The sequence below is a fragment of the Mandrillus leucophaeus genome, unplaced genomic scaffold (genome assembly GCF_000951045.1).
Source record: "Mandrillus leucophaeus isolate KB7577 unplaced genomic scaffold, Mleu.le_1.0 Scaffold76, whole genome shotgun sequence".
In the NCBI taxonomy this organism is placed as follows: domain Eukaryota; kingdom Metazoa; phylum Chordata; class Mammalia; order Primates; family Cercopithecidae; genus Mandrillus; species Mandrillus leucophaeus.
In genome coordinates, this window is record NW_012108252.1 from 6,685,436 (window position 1) to 6,709,358 (window position 23,923).

The window sequence follows — 23,923 nt, forward strand, 5'->3', positions numbered from 1 at the left end:
AATAATAAAGGAATTGAATAATCCATAGTGGAGAGCTGATGGCTTACAACGAGGGCAAAGGGAATGCAGTAACCACCCCCACTTATCTGAGGAGTGGATTCTAAGCCCCCCAGTGGATACTTGAAACTGTGGATAGTGGGTTAGGCGTGGTGGCTCAAGCCTATAATCTCAGCTCTTTGGGATGCCGAGAGGGAAGGATTACCTGAGGTCAGGAGTTTGAGACCAGCCTGGTCAACATGGCAAAACCCCATCTCTACTAAAACTACAAAAAGCAGTCGGGCATGGTGGCACGTGCCTGTAATCCTAGCTACTCAGGAGGCTGAGGCAGGAGAATTGCTTGAATCTGGGAGGTGGAGGTTGCAGTAAGCCAAGATGGCAGCACTGCACTCCAGCCTGGGTGACAGAGCGAGACTCCATCTTTAAAAAATAGAAAAAGAAAAAGAAACTGCGAATAGTACCCAACCTTGTAAATAACAGAGACAGTTACTAAGTGACTAATGTGCAGGTAGCATAGGTGGAGATGCAGGACAAAGGGATGAATCACATGGACAGTAAGAGATTTCACCCACACTATTCAGAATGGAGTACAATTTACAACTTGTGAATTGTTTATTTCTGAAATTTTTCATTTAATATTTTTGGACCAAGTTTGACTGCAGGTAACTGAAACCGTGGAAAGTGAAACTTCGGATAAGGGTGGACTACCATAATACCGTCAAGTAATTAGATTTCACCCAGTCCAACCCCACCTATTTGCAGAAGAAAAAATTGAGGCTTAGAGAACAAAAGGGACTAGAGTCACACATTTAATGGTAGGATCAGTACTACAGCAGCAACTCCAATTCCCAGGCCTATATGAAACATAACAAAGTGAATGTGTTCCCTGCCTATATTTACTCAAGGAACTTAGTCACCGCTTTTAAGACTAAAGAAAGGCAAGATACCTGATGCTGTAGGAGTCAGTCCTGAGAAGTCAGGTACTCAGACAGGTGGATGGGGAGCTTCATAAATCAGATGTCCACCTGTGTGAGAAAGAGAACATTTCTAAAATCCTTTTGACATCCTCAAAGAGAGGATGCTAAATAAGCACAAAGTATAACCAAATCTTCTCTTATTCACATGTTCATTAAGAAAACTCAGAGATGCTAACTTCCGCACACTAAATCACGGCCCTAGTTCTGTCCAAAGGCTGATGTGACTCTTTCCACATTGCAATTTAGTCCAGAAGAAAAAAATTTTTCATTTTAAGAAAAGAATTTTTAAAAATTCTTTCATTTTTAAGAAACATTTTCATTTTCTGGTGATTTTCATACCCCCTAACAATATCCTTTCTTTTATTCAAAGACGTTATTGGCTGGGCACAGCAGCTCACGCCTGTAATCTCAAAACTTTGGGAGACCAATGGGGGCAGATCATTAGAGGTCAGGAGTTTGAGACCAGCCTGACCAACATGGTGAAACCCCATCTCTACTAAAAATATAAAAATTAGCTGGGTGTGGTGGCACATGCCCGTAATCTCACCTACTCGGGAGGCTGAGGCAGGAGAACCACTGAAACCCAGAAGGCGGAGGTTGCAGTGAGCCGAGATCATGCCACTGCACTCCCGCCTGGGCAACAGAGTGAGACTCCGTCTAAAAAAAAAAAAAAAAGAGTTAGTTATTGAGCATCAATAGGGAACTGGGCGCACAAGAAGTAAGGCTAAGCCAACCTTGCCTTTAAGGAGCTTTTGTCAGTAAATACGCTTTCTAGTTTTACCAGCATGCAAGATGATACCTGAACACCTTTTTTCTCTTTTTTTTTTTTTTTTTTAAGACAGAGTTTTTGTTGCCCAGGCTGGAGTACAATGGCCCGATCTCGGCTCACAGCAACCTCCGCCTCCCAGGTTCAAGCAGTTCTCCTGCCTCAGCCTCCCGAGTAGCTGGAATTGCAGGCATGCAGCACCACGCCCGGCTAATTTTGTTATTTTTTTTTTTAAGTAGAGATGGGATTTCTCCATGTTGACGCTGGTCTCGAACTCCTGACCTCAAGTGATCCGCCCGCCTCGGCCTCCCAAAGCACTGGGATTACAGGCGTGAGCCACCGCGCCTGGCTACCTGAACACTTTTTAAACTATTGGGAAATGATAATTTTCATAATAGTAAAAGTAATGAACCAGAGGTCACAAGATCCAAATCTTGTATGCTAGGAACTGTGCAGTTAGACATTTAATCCAAGTCCTTTGTCCCCCAAATCCCATGGTGCTACCCTATATTAGTTCAGGAATACCAGGCAAATGAGAGGCTCAGAAGTGCTGCTTTTCTAAGAAATAATCTAGGTTTGACAGCAACTTTTATAAGCTTAAATTTTTAATTGCTACATTTTTGTGCAGTATCCTTCATACTACAGTTTCAATCACTTTAGGTTCTAGCTGCTTAGAACTATAGAGCCTTCCTATTTTCTTCTCCCATTCGAGCAATTATTTTCATTGACAAATAAGTAGTAAAGTTATCAAGCTATCTTGTCATGACATTCAACAGCAAATTCCACAGCTGCCCTGTGACAATACTGATGTTCTCCTTAGTCCCAGTTATAGGAACAAATAAGACTTGTTTATCACACTGTGAAAGTAAATAAACAACCCAGGAGAAAAGTATATGTATACAGGACCTTTCTTTTTTCAAGATGACTGCTAGAGTGCCGAACTTACCCAAGAAAATTACAGGAACCCCAAGGTGCACTGTTTTATATTGAACTTATTCCTGGCATTATTTTTTGCCCACTCCTACTTTCATTTTTCCTTTCTCCCTCTTATGTATTTATAATTCACATTATCTTGTTCTATGTGACATAAATGAATATATCAATAATATAACTATAAAGCAAAAAATCAAGCACACAAGATTCCATTCTTAAGGATACATACTATATGCTCAGGTCTAACATCATTTCACCAAGCTATGTCATTAAGCAATAGAACCTTAAAATATATTCAATATTCAGAATATAGAGAGTTGCCTGAAAGGTAAATAGAGGCAGCTAGCTTATAGTAAGGAAAGCGATATAGAAATGGATGAGATCCACCAAACAAATATGTCATATGGCGTTATTACTAACAACAGCAGAGGGAAAGATGGGAGACTGGGATTTAATGAAAGGCCACTGGATGCTGAGCTTTGGAGCAGTAATTTACCCTAGAGTTTGAAGCAGATACTATTCAATTATTTTACAAGGGAGACATCTGAGGCTTTGAAAGGTATTGTGAGATTATGCAACATACCCCCAGTCACACAGTCAGGAACTGAAAGAGCTGAGGCATGAACCAGGGTCTACGCTAAGATTCACACTCTTTCCACAGGCCAATACTCCAAGTGATCAAAGATTAAAAAGAGATGGAAAGCATGTGGAATCTTTAAGCAAAAATGTCAGATAAAAAAATGGAGAAAGTAGGATGAAAGTCAGATGACTTGCAGAGTGACCCTGAGACAGAGAACCTTGTGCTCCTCTCATCTATATAAAATTTTAATCATGTGACCCTCATTTGGATGTTTCATTTCCTTCAGACGCCTAATAAACATGACAGATGGTTAGTTTCACATTTTCAAGAAGAAAATAAGACAGAAAATTAACTGCCTTCTCCTAAAACATGAGACATGTCTAATTTTGTTGAACCTATTCACACATTACGAGATTGCTTTATAAAATAGCGTATGGTTACTTTGCCAAATACAAGGGCTAAATGACATTTAACTTCAAAGGTACAAATCAGTTTTCTTTTGGGGGCAAAGTCTTGAAATTATATTATGAAATCTATTTGCTTCTCAACTTATTTACGAAACTGCACAAATCATGGGGGAACTAAAGACAAAAAAGACATCACCCTAAGTAATCACGCCATGCAGTATCTAGCTGAGCAAGCTGGTTCGCTTTGACAGACAAACTCCCTGCCTTACCAGAGCCCCAGACTGTCAACTAGAGAGTTGCACAATAATTTTTAAGGAAATACACCCCGGGCAGGGCGTGGTGGCTCACATCTGTAATCCTAGCACTTTGAGAGGCCGAGGAGGGTGGATTATGAGGTCAGGAGTTCAAGACCAGCCTGGCCAAGATAGTGAAACCCCATCTCTACTGAAAATACAAAAAAGAAAAACAAAAAGAAAAAGAAAATTAGCTAGGCATGGTGGCAGGCACCTGTAATCCCAGCTGCTCAGGAGGCTGAGGCAGAGAACTGCTTGAATCCAGGAGGCAGAAGTTGCAGTGAGCCAAGATCACACCACTGCACTCCAGCCTGGGCAACAGAATGAGACTAAGAAATATACCCCTCTGAACTCTTCCAAGTACTTCGACACCTGTGCTGCAACTCTTCTAGCCTGCCATCAACCTAACTCTCCATTTCCTTTGCTTGAGCTTCAAAACTATGTTCTAGGCATAGAAAACCATGAAGCAATGTGGGTTTGCCCGGCTGACATCAGGCTCTCCAACTGCCCTTGGAGCATTACTGTTGCCCCTTCTCTTCTTTCCTAGTTGTCTCCATTTTCTATTCTCCTAGGCATCTCTTCTCATCTATATTTCTCTTCTCAAAACCGTAAAATTACCTCTAATGCCTCTCACTTGCAAAAGATGAGCTTTGTCATCTATTTATTTATTGGATCATTCATCCATTCCTTTACAATCACTGGGTCTAAATTACCTCAGTATCCCCCTACAATTCAAATCTCATGTATAAAATACAATTTCCAAATAAGAAAGCTATAAGCGTATTTTTTTGTGCCAGATTACCAAAGAAATGACCAGCTGATTATAAGACAGGAAATATCCTGAATCAGCTCTGGAAACTAGAGATAGATCTTAAACATTCAGAAATATATACTTGAAAGAATCAACATGGGAGGTTGACAAAAGGACTAAAACATGATATCCTCTTCATGTGAAACTGCAACTGCACGACCAGAAAATAAGCAAATGAGAATCCACCAAACCCATAATGATACCCCTAGTTCAGTGGGATGGGGGCGCTGAAGCCCAGGGAGACTCGGGGTACATTTAAAATACACTAACTCCTTTAAAAGGGTTCCTGGCTTCAGAGGCCAGCCAAGCAAGTAACCTCTGGTTGCATTTACTTCTGGTTGACAGGTGGCTATGATGACTACCACGGAAAACACGTGGGAAAAAGACACTCCCAGCTGGCTCCTGGCAACGGCAGCCACGCCAAGTGACAATGACCTTGCTAATTACTGAGTGCCACACCAAATACCTAAAAGAAAGTCTCTGGTTTGAGGCAAACTTCCCTGTGATTACTTCTGGAACTGATGCTGGCACTTTTCCCAGGCCTCACAGGAATATGAATTCATAATTGGTAAATTAATCTACTACAAATGTAACCTTTTTCCTTTGTCTGGACTTGAGTCAAATAGTGACTCATCCAAGTTTCTTGAAAGAACACAGGGTTGCTAACGCATGCGGGGCTTAAAACCTAGATGAGTTGATAGGTGCAGCAAATCACCATGGCACATGTATACCTATGTAACAAACCTGCATGTTCTGCACATGTATCCCGGAACTTAAAGTAAATTTTTAAAACAAAAAGAGAAGGAAGGAAGGAAGGGAGGGAGGGAGGGAGGGAGGGAGGAACACAGGGCAATACCCGATACTGAATATGCGTTGACTTCCCTAAGGATAAGCAAAGGAGAAAAATCTAAATCCACCAAGCCAATAGAATACATTATGGTTCAAAAAAGGGGAAGATTCTAGAATCAGAGAAAATATTTACTTAAGAAATAGGTATACTACATAAAAGAGAAAACTCTATTAACAGAAAATTTCTAGCTCATGTTCTTAAAATTCCAGGGGACATAGCAGAATCTTTGCACATAGAGCAGGTAGTCATAGAAAGAAACGTGAGACCAGAAAAGAGTGTGTGTTAACCAGAAAAGAAAATCTGAATTATGAACTTGAATAAAAGCAACCAATGAAGCAGAAAGTAGAATATTTTTAAAAAGCAAAAAATAAAATTAGTGATGCAAAAGATAAAACAGACTTTTCAGAGGTGGTTGGGGGAAGCTACATGGGTAAAGATTTTTGCCTTCATCCCCAAAACAGAATAGATGAACAAAAAGCAATAAAGGAGGAAAGAAGAAACCATCAATGCTGAAACCAGGAAAGGACAAATTTATTCTCAAAACTTTAGAAAACTATTACAGACGAACAACAATTTAGATAAAATGGGGAAATTTTTCAGACTGTGTATCATTCTTCAGAGAGCCCTATGGTCTGATAGAAACAAAATAGAAAAAATTCCTGAACCCCAAACCTGGAGGAACAAGATGAGATACAAGCAGGCCAGAGCTGAAGCTTGTCTTGTTTCTTATTATCTCTTCCCTGTATCAGAGCTAAATAGCATCTGAAGCCAGTCTTACACCATCTAAGGCCTGAGGTTGAAAGATTTTTCTCTCTGGAATCTGAGCAGATGAATAGGTTTAACAATAGTAACATCAAGAATAATATATTGCACTTATTCAAACAAAAACAGGATGCTTAAAAAGTGGTAATTCAAAATTCTAAAAAAGTTGTTCTCACAGAAGTATAGAGCAAAGTGGTAGTTACCAAAGGCTGGGGTGGTTGTGGGGAGAGGAAGTTGGGAAGATGTTGATCAAAGGATACATATTTACAGTTAGACAGGAGGCATAAGGTCAGATCTACTGCAGTTAGGAGGAATAAGGTCAGATCTATCGTGTAGGATGGTGACTATAGATAATGATGATACATGGTATTCTTGGAAAATGCCAAGGCAGTGGATGTTAACTGTTCTTACCACAAAAAAATGAAGACTGTGTGAAGTAATGCATTTGTTAATTAGCTAGACTTAACCATTCTGCTATGTACGTACGTGTGTGTGTGTATATATATATATTTCAAAATATCATGTTGTGTATGATAAATACATATAATTTTATACATCAATTTTTAAGAATTTCAAAAAAAATTCAGTAGACAGACTGGAATATAACTTTAAGGAATGTGTCCAAAATGTAGAGTTTAAAAAAAAAAAAAGTAAAGGAGACTAGAACAGTAAAAGTGAGAAGGCTACAAAATGAGTCCAGAAGGTCTAATAGTCAAATAGAATTCCAGAATAAAAGAGTAAAGGAAATGGGGGTGGGAGTGAAGTCAAATGACTAACTCAATATATTTCCTAAAATGTAAGGTCATAATTGTGCAGACTGTAAGGGCTCACTGAGTGCCTACCTGCCCATTTCATTTGATTTCAATATGCCCACATTAAACACACTATCTGTCATCAAGAGTTGTATTTTTTTAACTGTAAGGATATTAAAAAGGTCCTATAAAATATCATAAGGCAGGTAGGGAAGCTCATAAACAAAGGATTAGGAATCAGAAAGTCTTTGGACTTTTCAACAGCAACCCTGAAAGCTAGAATACAATGAAGCAATGAGGAAGGCAGTTTACAAGCTAGAACTCTATTGGCGGATGTTCTTCTGCAAAGCAGAGAGGAAACTAGGAAAAAGACAGGCATGTGATACACGAAACAGGAGTCCAATACAGGAGTGGGAAAAAAGGGAACTCCTGACATAATTGTGAAGGGAAATCCTTGGGTGATACACAAGAAGACTCAAGAAGTAGTATATCAAGAGGAGATTTGGATAACCAAGAGCGTTTAGGACTGAATGAGTAAAAAGCCCATAGAAAACTAAGCAAACATCAAAAGAACAATTAGTTTAAATAAAACAAAAAATTTGCAGAAGAGGAAAAGGATTCATAGAATTCTACATGGCTCAGATATGAAAGGCATTAACAAGGTCATCATCCTATTAACACTGAATAATGGCCTAGTCAAAATTTTGACCTAACTATACTAAGACGAGGAGGTTCAGGATGGGAGTATGTGAACGGTACACTTTGCACATGGTACATCTCTAAATGTTCAAAACTAGGAAGACAAAAAGAAATAAAAATCTTAGAATTCCACAAAGTACATATTTCAAAATATATTCACAATTTAAAAAATTTTCAAAAAGAAGTAAAAAAAAAATCTTACAGATTCAATGCAAATATCAAATGAGGCTGCTAAAACAACTGACAGTGGTCTCTGGGGAAGGTAAAATTGTAGGAAGGGAGCAAGGACTCCTCTTTCCTGGCAAGCCTCAGAGCTACTTGACACTTTAAATTACATACATCCTGTCATTTGCAGCAACAGGGATGAGCCTTGAGGACTGTATGTTAAGCGAAGTCAGGCACAGAAAGATAAATACTGCAATGTTCTCACTCCTATGAGGGAGCTAAAAAAGTTTATCTCACAAAAGTAGAGAGTAGGATAGTGCTTACTAGATACTAGGAAGCCTAGGGAACAGGGAGGGATAGCGAGAGTTTGGTTAACGGATATACAAAGTTACACCTAGATAGCAAGAATAACTTCTAGTGTTCTATAGATCTGAAGAGTGACTTATAGCAAACAACAATTTATTGTATTTTTTCAAATAGCTAGAAGAAAGGACTTTGACTGTTACCCATATAAAGAAATGATGAACGTTTGAGGTGATAGATATGTTAATTACCTTAATTTGATCATTACACATTGTATGCATGTATCAAAATATCACACTATATCCCATAAATATGTATAACTGTACATCAATTAAAATGAATATATTAAAAGATAATATAGAGGAACAAATCCCAAGCATCATTTAATTTCTTCTGTAAATAACTCAGCATAAAATATATGTTGTAAATAACTTTATGTTAACTAATTTAGTTGTTTTGTCCTTAAAAGAACTCTTGTATAAGGAAACTACCTTACCATCTTCACACTTAAAAAATTAAACAGAGGTACTTGATATCATCAAATATTCAGTAATTTCACAATCCCCTAATTTTCTTATAACTTTTAACACTTTGGTTGGTTGAATCAGAATTCAAATAAAGCACATACATTTCTTTTCTTTTTTTTTTTTTTTTAAGAAAAGGAGGAAGAGAGACAGGCAGTGCTGCATAGTAGTTACAAGTACAGTACGCTAGGGAATCCAACTGCCTAGGTTCAAATCCTTGTCTTGCCAGTGTGACCTTGGGCAGGTTATGTCATGTCTCCCTGTCTCAGTTTCTCCTCTGTAAAATGGGTATGATAATAGTAAGGTTGCCACATGTAACTGTAAGAACTGAATTGATTAATATACCTAAGACACCTGCAGTAATACTTATGATACTGTGAAAAATATAGTGAACATGGTAAAAGTGATAGCTAGAATTGTTTGCCAAATAAAGTATCTACCTATATATTTTTAAATTATAAAAATTTACAAGTTTGATTTTTAAATTTTTTAGGAAAATTTTAAAAATTAATAATAACATTGCAGAAACTAAAAATTTAAAACTACAAAAGACAGAAGTGCCACTGCAGAAAACTGAGTTGGTGCCATGGAAGTCTGGCTTGGGAAAAAGTACATGTGCTTACAATAATGGAATTTACTAGATTGATTAGAAATTATGGACTTACAGAATCTACAAAGAACTTAAACAAATTTACAAGAAGAAAACAACCTCATCAAAAAGTGGGCGAAGGATATGAACAGACACTTCTCAAAAGAAGACATTTATGTAGCCAACAAACTTATGAAAAAATGTTCATCTTCGCTGGTCATTAGATAAATGCAAATCAAAACCACAATGAGATACCATCTTACGCCAGTTAGAATGGTGAGCATTAAAAAGTCGGGAAACAACAGATGCTGGAGAGGATGTGGGGAAATAGGAATGCTTTTACGCTGTTGGTAGGAGTGTAAATTAGCTCAACCATTGTGGAAGACAGTGTGGCAACTCCTCAAGGATCTAGAACTAGAAATACCATTTGACCCAGCAATCCCATTACTGGGTATATACCTAAAAGATTATAAATCATTCTACTATAAAGACACATGCACACATATGTTTATTGCAGCGCTGTTCACAATAGCAAAGCCTTGAAACCAACCCAAATGCCCATCAATGATAGACTGGATAAAGAAAATGTGGTACATACACACCATGGAATACTATGCAGCCATAAAAAAGGATGAGTTCATGCCCTTTGCAGGCACAGGGAGGAAACTGGAAACCATCACTCTCAGCAAAGTAATACAAGAAGAGAAAAACCAAACACCACATATTCTCACCCATAAGTGGTAGCTGAACAATGAGAACACATGTACACAGGGAGGGGAACATCACACACTAGGGCCTATCACAGGGTGGTGGACTGGGGGAGGTATAGCATTAGGAGAAATACCTAATGTAAATGACAAGTTGATGTGTGCAGCAAACCAACATGGCACATGTATACCTATGTAACAAACCTGCATGTTGTGCACATGTACTCCAGAACTTAAAGTAAAATAATAAAATATAAAAATAACAAAAATTTAAAAAGAAATTATGGATATAAATTACAGAACACAAAGATTCAACATAATCGGCACACTTGAGAAAAATAAGTGGAACAGAAGTTACTTAGCGATAAAAGTAAACTTTCCTAACTCCTACAACTCAAAATCAAAAACAACAAGCAACTTAAAAATTGGGCAAAATACTTGAGTAGACACTTCTACAAAAATGTATACACACACACACACACACACACACACACACACGGCCAAACATGAAGAGATGTTCAACATCACTAATCATCAGTAAAATGCAAATGCAAATCAAAATAGTAAGATAACATCTGACACCATTAAGATAGCCATTATCAAAATAAGAAAAGAAGTATTAGCAAGGATGCGGACAAACTGGAACCCTTTGGCACGGCCGGTGGGACCAAAAATGGTACAATCAGTGTGGAAAACAGTATAGAGGTTCCTCAAAAAATTAAAAATAGAATTACCATATGATTTAGCAATCCCACCTCTGGATATATATCCAAAATAATTGAAAATGATCTTTCAAAGAGATATTTGTATACCCATGTTCAAAGTAGCATTATCTACGAGAGCCAAGAGGTAGAAGCAACCCAAGTTTTCAACAACAGATGAACAGACATAAACTAAATTGGTATATACATACAATGGATTATCATCCACCCTTCAAAAGGATATTCTGGCATATGCTGTGACATAGATGAACCCTGAAGACATTATGCTAGTGAAATAAGCCAGTCAGTCAAAAAAGGACAAATACTCCACATATATCAGATAGCTAATAGAGTAGTCAAATTAATAGAGACAAAGTACAGTAGTACTTGCCAAGGACTGGGGGAGAAGGATGAATGAGAAATTGCTGTATAATGGGTATGGAGTTTCAGTTTTACAAGATGAAAAGAGTTCTGGAGATTGGTTGCACAACAGTCTGAATACACTTAACACTACTGAACTACACACTTAAATGGTTAAGAGGGTAAATTTTATGTTATGTGTATTTTACCACGATTAAAAATTCCAGGAAAACTATGAAGTAAATGATAACTGAAAAACAAGTTTAAGTTAATAAGCTTTAAAAATTAAAAGAAATCCCATTAAAAAAATCAAATGGGGAAAATAAATCAAATCATAATGGGAAAAAAAAAATGGGCTGGACACAGCCATTAACCTCACCCCAACAAATAAGATGAAGGAATAAATTTCAAGATTTTGTCAGAAATATGGAATGATTCAAAAATTCTACAGCCAATCAAGCCTTTGTTTACCTGCAATAACAAAAACAAGCCACTTTTAATATTTTTAATTTTTGTGGGTACATAGTAGGTGTATATATTCATGGGGTATACAGGCTATTTTGATGCAGGCATGCGATATGTAATAGTCACATCAGGGTAAATGGGGTATGCATCACCTCAAGCACTTATCCTTTCTTTGTGTTACAAACAATCCAATAATCCAATTATACTTTTAATTATTATTAAATGTGCAATAAATTCACCCTGTTGTGCTACCAAACACTAGATCTTATTCATTCTATTTAACTATATTTTTGTACCCATTAACCAACCCACCTTCCTAACCTCTCATAACTATCCTTCTATTTTTAATCACCATACGTTCAATTGTTTTAATTTTTTTAGTTCCTACAAATAAGAATATGCAAAGTTTGTCTGTGACTAGCTTATTTCACTTAACACACATAGTTGAAATACGTGTAACTAATAAGCTAAGATGAAAACTCCAGAAAATCACAAGAAAAAGGAGACCATTCTTCACCTTTTGAGAAAGGAGCCAATCAATACTATTTCATTTCTAAAGTTGATAAAATCAGAATTTCTGGTTTAAAGAATCGGAAAAAGGAAAGGGGAAAACAGGATGACAGAGATACGGCCATGCTAAACTTTTTATCTGGATTACTTATCCCTACTACCGACTCTATCCCCTTCACTGACAGTGAAGCAAATGGTTTAGCTGGGATGAAGGAGGCTATGGGTCCATTTGCTTCACATGCAGATTCAGGACAAAGAAATCAGAAATGCATTTGAGAAACCAAATGACTACCTTATGTCTTGTTTTAAAATACCATCGCCACCTGTGGCTACAGGCTACTTTCCTCTCTGTGGCTTTCCTCTTTTCCTCAAAGCATCAGGCCTTCAGTGTACTCACAGGATACAATATATTTCACGTTCATAAATCCTTTTTCACAAATAAGATCAGTCTTTTCATTTGCTTCTCCAGCTTTTCAATTAGACCTTTTATTCTCAAATTGGTCTAAAAGTCTATCATTTTTTCTACAGGGCACAGAGCTGATGCATTCCAAGGAAGAAATACAACTAGCCCATCCTGCGCACACTGAATGCAGAGAGAGAAACACAATTAACACAATTGCGCCATTTTACATGTATTTTATCAGGTCAGGGTACAGTATTCTAGAAGCTGGAGAAACTGACCAAAACTTATATAAGTAAACTCACTGTCTTAATTTCAAAGACTGTATTGCCAGCTATATAGTTTTCATTTTAGAAGTGGTCCTGATGGATAGGAACGCTATCCTTACACTTACCAAAATAACCAAGAATTGTAAAATTCAAATTATGGAGATTACTATCTTAGAATAAGTGTCACCATGAAGGCAAAGGATATATTGGCCAAACTGTTTAGCCTCAAGGTCAAGCTAGTTTGTGTTACAATGCTTAGAAAATGGGAGAAAATCTCTACTTAGAAGTAGTAAATCAGGAATGGCCCTGGAACTACAGATTTCTGAGTTGGAGAAAATTGAACTTAAGGGAGTGTGATCAGTCATGAAGGCAGAGAGCAAGAAGAGAAGGAATGAGATCTACATTTTAAGGGAAAATGAAGAAGATTCAACAAAGAAGACTGAAAAAAAAAATCCTCTTGAAAAGTAGAATTCTACTCTGAGTAAGAGACAGACTTCATTCTGCCCTGTTTCTTTCCGGAGTCGTCTAAACTCTTGATCTTCTTAGTGTGTACATGCCATGACCCTCAGCCATTTGCATAGGGACCTAGACCGATTCAAATATAAATTAGAATTAGGATTTTCACCTACAGGAGAAGCACCCTACAGGGTGGATACATTTCTACTGAGGGCGCCACTGTGCCAAGCTGGGGTGTTTTCAGTCCATGGTTTTCAGAACAAGGAGAATTACAACCTCTATAACCAAGCTTCAGCCAGCCTAGACTCTTCCAACCACTGATGAGTCTTGAAAAATATTTTATTCTAAGAGTAAGTGCATGTTTCTAACATCAGAAGTAATTCTCAGTCAAGTGTGGTGGCTCGTGCCTGTAACTCCAGCACTTTGAGAGGCCAAGGCCGGAGGATTGCTTGAGTCCAGGAGCTGGAGACCAGCCAGGGCAATATAGTGAAACTCTGTCTCTACAAAAATTAAAATAAAACAAAAATTTAAAAAGTAAACTATTCTTTAAAAAAAAGAAAAACAGTAATTCCCAAATGGCCTAAAATAGAAGGAATGTGAATATATGAAGTGAAGGAAAGAAAAACGGAAGAAAAGAGACCAATGGGGGTGGAAACAAAGTGTCGAAATAGCTAGTCAGAATATAGAAGTCTGTGGCTGTGGTAAGTAAAGTGATTCAGCACTGAATAACAGTGTTCAATAGCAGAGGGTTCTCTTAACAGAGACATCTTTCATTATTTAAGGTTTCAAGTAGCTTAAAATTCAAGCACCTTTGGGAGAATGAATCAAAATACTGAGTGCTTGAAGGATTGTGATTTAAAACTGCCTCAACATAAGAAAGTTATCCTTTAAAGATGGTTTTCTGATGTGTTTATATACAAAGTATAAGAAAATAGGCACTCAAATAAATTTCTGGTATAGGTGAAACTGTCGTAACCTTTCTGGAATGCTAATATTAGGGATACGTGTGTATATGTATGGTTAGCATCAAGATCCTAAAAAGTATGCTGAATCAGAAGGCATGTGATTCCACCACTAGGAATTTATACTGTGGGAACAATATAAAGGACAAAGAGTTTGGTACAAGGATGCTTAATGCAATATCATGTATGATAGGAAAATTTTAGGAACAGTCTAAGCATCGAGTAATACAGTACTTGGCAACCTTGTTATTAAAACTACATTTACATTCAATTCAACTATCATATAATATCTATTCAATTATGTTTATTCTATATAATATATTGCATATATAATAGGTATTATTTTCAGTTATATAATACATATGTTTATATAATATATATGTTTATATAATATTTCAACCACCAATAATTTCATCTCTAGCACTATCAATAACACTCCCTACTCCCTGGCTCCCTACTCACCAAATTATTCTTTAAAAACCTCAGTCTCCAAATTTGGGGGGAGACTGATTTGAGTAATAAAACTCCAGTCACCCATTCAGCTGGCTCTATAAGAATTAAACTCTTTCACTATTGCAATTCTCCTGTCTTGATAAATCAGTTCTATCTGGAGAGTAGGTAAGGAGAACTCATTGGGCAGTTACACCATAGAAAACCCTGTGTAACCTGCACATATATATAAAAAGTTGGTCCTCCATATCTGTGGGTTTCACATACCATGAATACTGTATTTTTGATCTGCATTTGGTTGGAAAAAAATATGCATATAAATGGATCTGCACAGTAGAAACCCATGTTGTTCACGGGTCAACTGTACATGTATTTGGAGTCCCCAAAGGAAAGAAGGAGAGTGAAAAAACAAGGATAAAAATAAAAACTGTAAACCCACAGACTCAACAAGCTCAACGAAGCATAAGCACAAGAAACAAAAAATAATTAATGCACAATCAAATTTACAAAACCATAGCGATGAAATCTTTGAAGTCACTGGATTAAAAAAAAAAAAAAAACGACATGTAGCATAGAGAGGAACAAGGATAAGAATGACAGCAGATTTCTCATCAGAAACAATCCAAGCAAAAAGACGGGGGATCAACATCTTTAAAATAATGGGAAGTGGGGGGAACAATCAATCTAGAATTTTATACACATAAAAAAATGTTCAGAGGTGAAAGTAAAACAAAAACATTTTCAAACATACAAAAGGTGAAAGAATTCATAAGCAGACATTGGACTATAAGAAATGTTAAAAAGAAGTTCATCAGACAGAAGGAAAATTATACCACATGAAAACATGGATCCTCATAAAGAAATGAAGGATACCAAAAATATTAATAGTAATAACATGGATAAATATAAAAACCATTTTATTATATAAATATCTTAAAAATATAATTGACAACAACTCATAGAAAGAAAAAATATTTGCAAATCATAAGGGACTTGTATCCAGAATAAAGAACTCCTGCAATTCAATAATAAAAAGACAAGCTAATTTTAAAATGATCAAATATCTGAATAGATATTTTTCTAAGAAAATAGACAAATGGCTAACAAGAATATGAAAAGACACTGGATATCCTTTAGCCATTAGGGAAACAAAAGTCAAATCCACACTTCATAACTACTAAGATGGCTATAATTTAAAAGACATAATAACAAATGTTGGTAAGAATGTGAAGAAATTGGAAACCTTATACATTGCTGATGGGAATATAAAAGGTGCAGCCACTGTGAAAATCTGGTAGTTCCTCAAAATATTAAATAGCATTTTCATATGACCTAGCAATTCCACTCCTAAGTATATGCCCAAAAGAACTGAAAATATATATCCACACAAAAACTTCTCCAAGAATATTCATAGAAGCACTACAGAATCATCAAAAAGTAGAAATAATCCAAATGTCTATCAACTGTTGAAAGGATAAAGTTAAATATGGTATTTTCAAACAGTGGAATATTATTGGGCAACAACAACAAAGGAAAGAAAGATACATACTACAACATGCAGTATTGTGTATTTTTTTCTAAGTGAAAAGCCAATAAAAAAAAAGCCACAAATATATGAGCCTGTTTACATGAAACGTCCAAGATAAGTAAATCTATGAGAAAGAAAGTAGATTCGTGTTTTTCAGGAGTTTGGAAGAGGATAAATAGGGAGTGATTGAAAACAAAATATGAGGTTTCTCTTGGAATGATAAACATTTTCTGAGCTTGATTGGGGTGATAGTTGCACATTATCTATCTATCTATGTATCTATGTATCTATCTATCTATCTATCTATCTATCTATCTATCTATCTATCTATCTATCTATCTGGAGGCAAGGATTGGCTATGTTGCCCAGGCTGGCCTTAAACTCCTGCACTCAAGTGATCCTGTCTCAGCGTCCTGAATAGCTGGGACTACAGGCACATGCCACTGCTGCAGAACTCTTAATATATCAAAAACTACTGAATTTTAAATGGTTGGCTTTTATGGTATTAAATTATATCTCAATAAAGTTGTTCTAAAAAAGATAATGAAAATAATAACAATAGAGTTTTTTACAAAAGTTTTAAAAAGCAGGGGAGTAAAGTAAGTATACTGTACTATTGTAAAGTTCTTGTACTATACATAAAGGAATACAATGTCGCTTAAAAGTTGACTACAATAAATTAAAGCCTACTGCACACACTGAATCAACCACTAAAAACAAAATAAATAATTGTGGCTAATAATCCAATAAGAAGATAAAATAAAATCATAAAGTACACCAAATCCAAAAAACAAAAAAGAACAAATGTGACAAATAGACAAAAGCAAGACGATAGATTTAAACATAACCATATGGAAACACATATATATATATACACTCATTAAATGTAAGTGGTCTAAACAACTCAATTAAAAGGCATAGATTATGAGACTGGATAAAAGAGCAAGACACAACTATATGCTCCCTACATGAACCATACCTTAAATATGAAGACACAAATAGATTAAAAGTAAAAGGATAAAAAAAAGAAATACCCAGCTAACACTAAACAAAACCAAGCTGAAGTGCCAATATTAAAAGCTAACAGAGTAGATTTTAGAGCAAAACATATTACCAGGGATTTAAAAAAAAAAAGTTACTTCATAATGATAGTCTCTTTATCAAGATGACATAACAATCCTACAAGCATATGTATCTAATTACAGATTTTTGAAATATATGGAGTAAAAACCCGTAACTGGAGAAATAAACAAATCTACAAATATAGCCAGAGATAAATACTCCTCAGTCATTAATTAACAGAACAGAAAAAATCAGTAAGGATATGAGACTTGAACAATACAGTCGACTTGATCTAATTTGACATTTTGAAAAGACTCAACCCAACACCAGACTACACATTCCTTTCAAGAACAAAAGAAATCTGTAGGAATATAGACCATATTCTGGGCCATAAAACAAGTCTCAACAAATTTAAAAGAATTTGAGTCATAAAAAGTCTGTTCTCTGACCACACTTAAATTATAAATAACAGAATGATCTCTGGAAAATCATCAAAGGCTGGAAAATAAGTAATATATCTCTATATACCTTATAAATCAAAGAAGTCAAAGGAGGTAATTAAAAAATACTTTGAATTGAATATTTTGAATTAAATGAAGATGAAAACAAAACATGTCAAAATTTGTGGGATGCCACTAAACCAGTGCCAAAGAGGAAAATCATAGCATTAAACACCTATACAACAGAAAAGAAGAAAAGTCTCAAATAAATGACCTCATCTTTTACCATCAGAAACTAGTAAAGGATAATCTAATTAAAATCAAAGTAAGCAGGAAAAAATAAAATAGTAGATAATTATATAGAAACTAGAAAACAAATCCAAAAGACGTTTCTTTATGAATATCAATACAATTGCTAACCCTCTAACCAGATTAGTCAAGAAAAAAGGTGAGAAGATATAAATGACTAATAATAAAATTGAAAGAGGGGTCATTACTATTGTCCCTGTCAGAGACATTAAAAGTATAATAAATGATTAAGACAGTGTAATATGGCCTTTTTTCCACTTTTAAAAATGAAGTCACAATTTTAAAATCATAATGGAACTATTAGATATCCGTAAGCAAAACTATAAACTGAAAAAACAAACTTTGATTCATACCTCATACCATATACAAATTTTAACTGAAAAGGGTCATAAACCTAAACGTAAAACTTAGAACCATAAAACTTCTAGAGGAAAACATGAGAGAAAATCATTGTGTACTTTGGGTAGGCAAAGTTTCCTTAGATAAGACACCTGTGAGACACAGCAACAAATGTAAAAAGACATATTTGCTCATTTCCGCTTGTCAGCATACCCTCCCAAAGCCCCTGACTCTGTGACAATGTGCAGCTCTCCAGAAAGTTTCATCGAAGACAAAACAGAATAAAGAACAGGGCCTCCCACCCTCCAGCTCTTGCCTGAATCACTGTATTCCTTAAAAGATAAACGGCTCCTTAAAAAAAAAAAAAAAAGATAAACGGCTCTAGTCCTTGCCTTGCTTTTTCCTACACATAAGAGAACACCTGACAGGGTTAGTGATTATGCTTCTGTAATCTATAACTAGATAGGCTCTTGCACCCAAACTGATGTGATTTTATATGTACTGAACCTGTATATAACCTGTGAGTTGAAACACTATTTTGGAGCAGTGTGATAGAACCTTTCTGGGTTTTTGTTTGTTTGTTTTTGTTTTTGGATAGAGTTTCACTCTTGTTGTCCAGGCTGGAGTGCAATGGCACGATCTCGGCTCACCAAAACCTCTGCCTCCCGGGTTCAAGCAATTCTCCTGCCTCAGCCTCCCAAGTAGCTGGAATTACAGGCATGTGCCATTTGTATTTTTAGTAGAGACGGGGGTTTCTCCATGTTGGTCAGGCTGGTCTCGAACTCCCCACCTCAGGTGATCCGCCCACCTTGGCCTCCCAAAGTGCTGGGATTACAGGTGTGAGCCACCGTTCCTGGGCAATAGAACCTTTCTGAAGGACTCCCCCTAGGCTGTAGTCCTCAGGCTATAGCTCTCAGTAAGACTTCTGAATAAAACTAACTTACAATTCTTTAAAAGCTTGTTTTTTTCTTTAGTCAAAATATCAAAAGCATGATCTATAAATAACAAATTGAAAAACTGAACTTCACTTAAATTTACTTCTTAAAAGACAGTGTGAAGTAAATTAAATGGCAAGCCACAAACTGGGAGAAAATACTTTCAAAGTATACGTTCATAAGGAACTTGTATCCAAAGCACATAAGAAATTTCAAAATTCAAAAAGGGGCAAAAGATTGGGACAGTTTACCAAAGATAATATACAGATGGCAGATAAGCATAGAAGAGCAATTAGGAAAAATGCAAATTAAAACCACAATGAAACACCACTACATGTCTATTAGAATGGATAAAACTGAAAAAACCAACCATACCAAGTGTCAGTGAGGATTTAAAGAAGCTGCAACTCTTACACACTGATGTGGGAATGTAAGATAGAATCAGTGTGGAAAATAATCTGACAGTTTCTTTAAAAGTTAATTATCCACTTCAGCCATTTTACTTCTAGGTATTTACCCAAGAGAAAAGAAAGTATTTGTCTATACAAAGACTTGAGCACAAATGCTTCTAGTAGTTTTATCTGTAAATAGCCAAAAAACTGGAAACAGTTCAAATGTCAATTCATAAATGAATGGACAAATTGTTACATATCCATAAAACAGAAGACTACTCAGCAATAAAAACAAATGAACTACTGGTATACATAATACTATCTATCACTCTCAAAATAAGCCAAGTGAAAGAAGCCAGACAAAACACAGCACTTACTGTATGATTCCATTATATAAAACTGTAGACAATGCAAACTAATTTATAGCGACCAAAAGCAGTTCAGTGGTTGCCTGGGAGTACAAGAGCAGAATGACATGAGGGAAGGATTTCAATAGCAGAAAAGTTGAGGAGTGTTGGATATGTCCACCATTTTCATTGCAGTGATAATTTTGAGAGTATATACATATGTCAAAACAAATCAAATTGTATAAATATATGCAGTCTATGTTATCAATGAAAACATTAAAAGAAAGCATAAGTCTTAAAGAAAAATGCTATTTTACAACTTTTTAAAATGTAATATTTAAAGAACATTCTCCTTAAATGGCAAACTCTGGCATACAAGAAAATATGACCACTAACCACAAACTAATTTTTTTAATATACTTTAAGTTCTAGGGTACATGTGCACAACGTGCAGGTTTGTTACATAGGTATACATGGGCCATGTTGGTTTGCTGCATCCATCAACTCGTCATTTACATTAGGTATTTCTCCTAACTATCCCTCCCCCAGCCCCCACACACTGACAGGCCCCAGTGTGTGATGTTCCCCTGCCTGATACCACAAACTAATTTTTAAAAACTATACGTTTGTAACAATGCAAGGGCAACCCAATGCAGCATGTCAGAGTCTAAGTGAAGTGAAGAGGATGTCCCCATGGGAAGGCAGCCCAGAGTTTGTGTCAAAGCCTGAAAGATGAGGGGTCAACCAGGAGAGAAAGACTGGGGTAATCCAGGAGAGAAGGAGAGAGGTTTTCAATAGAAATAGAAATAAAAACAGTTATCAATGTGTGTGTTGCACAGTGAGAAGCTTGGGAGTAGTGATATCCCAATAACAATGAGCACACCTAACACTTATATCTTGGTCTCTTAATACCATTCTCTACAGAAAGGAGCCAGGCTCCTTGGAGATATGTCTGCTCTTCAGATTAGGGAAATACATGATGTCTTGGACATCTTGAGCAGACAGTTAAGACAGCACTTAAAGAATTATGTAGACATGTAAAAAGGACAAGGAAACTAGTTTCAAAGGTACTCACTGGTCTAATTATTTCTAACTTTGAAAACAAAAAAAGAATCCATAAGTTCATTTTAATATAAATAAAAGTTTGACCAAAAAAATGATATTTACAGAGACTCAAACACTTCCCTACAAAATACTTACTATAAAATGCAAAATAATAACTTCACAGTAAGTAAGTCTGGAAGACATCACCTTAATCAAGTGATTAAAATAATATCACCAATAATGGAGCATATCAACAGTGTGTGCCACCTGATGAAATGCAATGAGAATATCACTTCTGTCATATTCCTGCCAGAAGTTCGAAATCTGAATTGAATCAACAGGAAACATGAAACAAACCCACTGAGGAACATTCTATACAATAAACAGCCTATAATCAAGAGATCAAGGGTTATAAAAGCCAAGAAAAAACTGAGAAACTATTCCATAATAAAGTAGACTTAGAAAAGACCTAGCAATAAATACAATGCAAGATGGTTAGCTGGATACTTCACTATCGAGGATATTGTTGGGACAACATGAGAAAATTTCAATGGGATCTGATAATTAGATGATAGTAAGATAACAGGGTTAATTTACTGATTTCAGTGGTTGCTTTGTGAGTATGCTGAAGAATGTGCTTGTTTGTGAGAAAAACAGAGTATTTGAGGATGTTAGAGCATCCGTGTAAACAATTCACTCTTAATTGACTTAGGGAAATAAAAGGTTCTTCACACTTTTTTTTTTTACTGTACTTGCAACTTTTCTATAAGTTTGAGGGAGGCAGAGTAGAGGAGCAGAGGAAGGAGCAGGGCTAGAAGGAGAGGCAGTCATCTTACATAAAATAATTGTAAGTGGAAGAGAGGGTTCATGTGTCACTACTAACCACAAGAATAGACATCCCCAAGATCTGGCTAGAAGTGACTATTACAAAGTACATGACTACCCCAGACACACATGTGCCTGATTTTAGAGAAGACAGGAAAAGATGTCTCAAACAAATCACAAACTCTAAGAGGCATGTTGCCAAAAGTCAAATAGGTCTTCTGAAAAAGGAGAAGTCTAGACCACAGTCAACAGTGCAGGCAGCATCATACCACCAGGTTTAGCTGTGTTTTCAAAAAAGCTAAAGAAATATCACAGTATTAGAAAGATACATTTATGTTCAACACAAAACAAAGATAAAAGCAGATGCTCCAGCAATGTGGCCGTAAGTACTTCTGTTTCCAGGATACATGTCACATGAGAAATGTGACGAGGTACCATGTTCTTTGAAGATGGTACATTATGAAATTTCTTCTGCCTACCAGTGAGACTAATCTCTTCCAGATGTTGTTTGGCCCAAATGTGCTATTCAAATATATGAAAGTTTTGTTTATTTTCAAAGTTTGAGAGCCAAATAAGAAAGCCAGTTTCCTTCACCAGCCTCTAATTAAACTGGAGATAAAAGCTTAAAAAAAAATCAGTATATAACCTAAGTCTAGACTTATACATCCTGCCCAAAGTTTTTGAGCGGGGGACGGGGAAGAAAATAAGACCTGTGGAATACAATCCTAGTATCTACTTCAGCATGGGAAAAATAATGAGACGCTTGAATTTCATTTCCTTTCCTGCTCCCAGCATATTACCATTCTTCCTCATTGAAAACCCTCTTGGCAATACCTCTCTAAAACAGTAAGTATAGAGGGGAATCTAAAGAAAACTAGTATTGTGCTAGAAGATGAATTATTCCCAGCTGGGTAGAGGATATGTAAATACTCCGGCTTCCTGAGAAGTCATATACGTGATTTTACCAACTTGAGGGGGCACCAAGAAAGAGCCGGCCTCGTTCTTTGATATACAATTCTATGAATAACATCTCAAATGTTACCACTCTGTTGAAGAAATCAGGAAGTGAAGCAAAGGGAATTAAGTGACTTTTCTCTGTTCACAATGATTTAGTAACTATGAAAATCACCAAAAAAGGGGGGAGGGGTCCCCTCTCTAACTTATGTGAGTGGTTAACTCCTGTTTTCCTGTTATGAAAGAGTTTAAAAGATAATAACGGACACTTTTAAAAATAATGGCTGAAGTATTTTATCAGGAAAGCAGCAGAAAATGGAAGGGAAAAGAAGCCTCTTTTTTAATAAACTATGAGAAGATAGTAAAACCACAAAGTAGTCACAAAGTCCCTATGTCTGAACATGACCTAAAAACCAACTGGAGACCTAAAAACAGCTGTGAGGCCCCACTTGAAAGACTTCTATCTGCTAATTGGCCTGAAAGATGCTGTCCTACATGTCCAAAAAACACAGGGGGATAGTCCAAATATGTAGAGAATAGAGAATGTCACACAGAAAACTTCTAACTAGTGTGAAAAGGGATTTGATGACCACTCCAGAAAAGAGATAAGGCATTATGACATTAGAAAGGGAATTCTGGGCTGGGTGTGGTGGCTCACGCCTGTAATTCCAACACTCTCCGAGGCCAAGGCAGGAAGATCACTTGAGACCAGGAGTTCCAGACCAGCCTGGCCAACATGGCAAGATGTCATCTCTACTTAAAAAATAATAATAAATATAAAAATATTTTTAAAGGAAGGGAATTCAGAAACAAAAGGAGTCCACTTACAAAAAATTAAGTTTTACTAAACCGATATTCCCTAACAAATCTGGGAGAAGAAGAAACAACCAGACTCAGTGGCTGTGGGTTTGACCTGACCAAGAATTTCCTGGGGCTTGAGAAGGAAGCATGTGCCAAATGGCTGAGGTTAGAGTGACTGTTGTTTTAAGCCAAGTCATAGCGATAAAATGAGCAGGTGGCAAGTCTCTAAATCCTTTGTATTCCCAGATTTCCCCATTTT

At 36.3% G+C, this 23,923-nt stretch overlaps 1 protein-coding gene across 2 annotated transcripts in view; it reads right to left on the reverse strand.

Annotated features, from left to right (window-relative positions):
* LPAR1 (lysophosphatidic acid receptor 1) overlaps positions 1–23,923 on the reverse strand; it is a 171,509-nt gene that overhangs the window by 105,146 nt on the left and 42,440 nt on the right. For both annotated transcript variants that reach the window (XM_011966395.1, XM_011966394.1), the window contains one exon: positions 945–1,022. The gene's annotated coding sequence lies outside the window, so the exon portion shown is untranslated. The remainder of the gene's footprint in view (positions 1–944; positions 1,023–23,923) is intronic.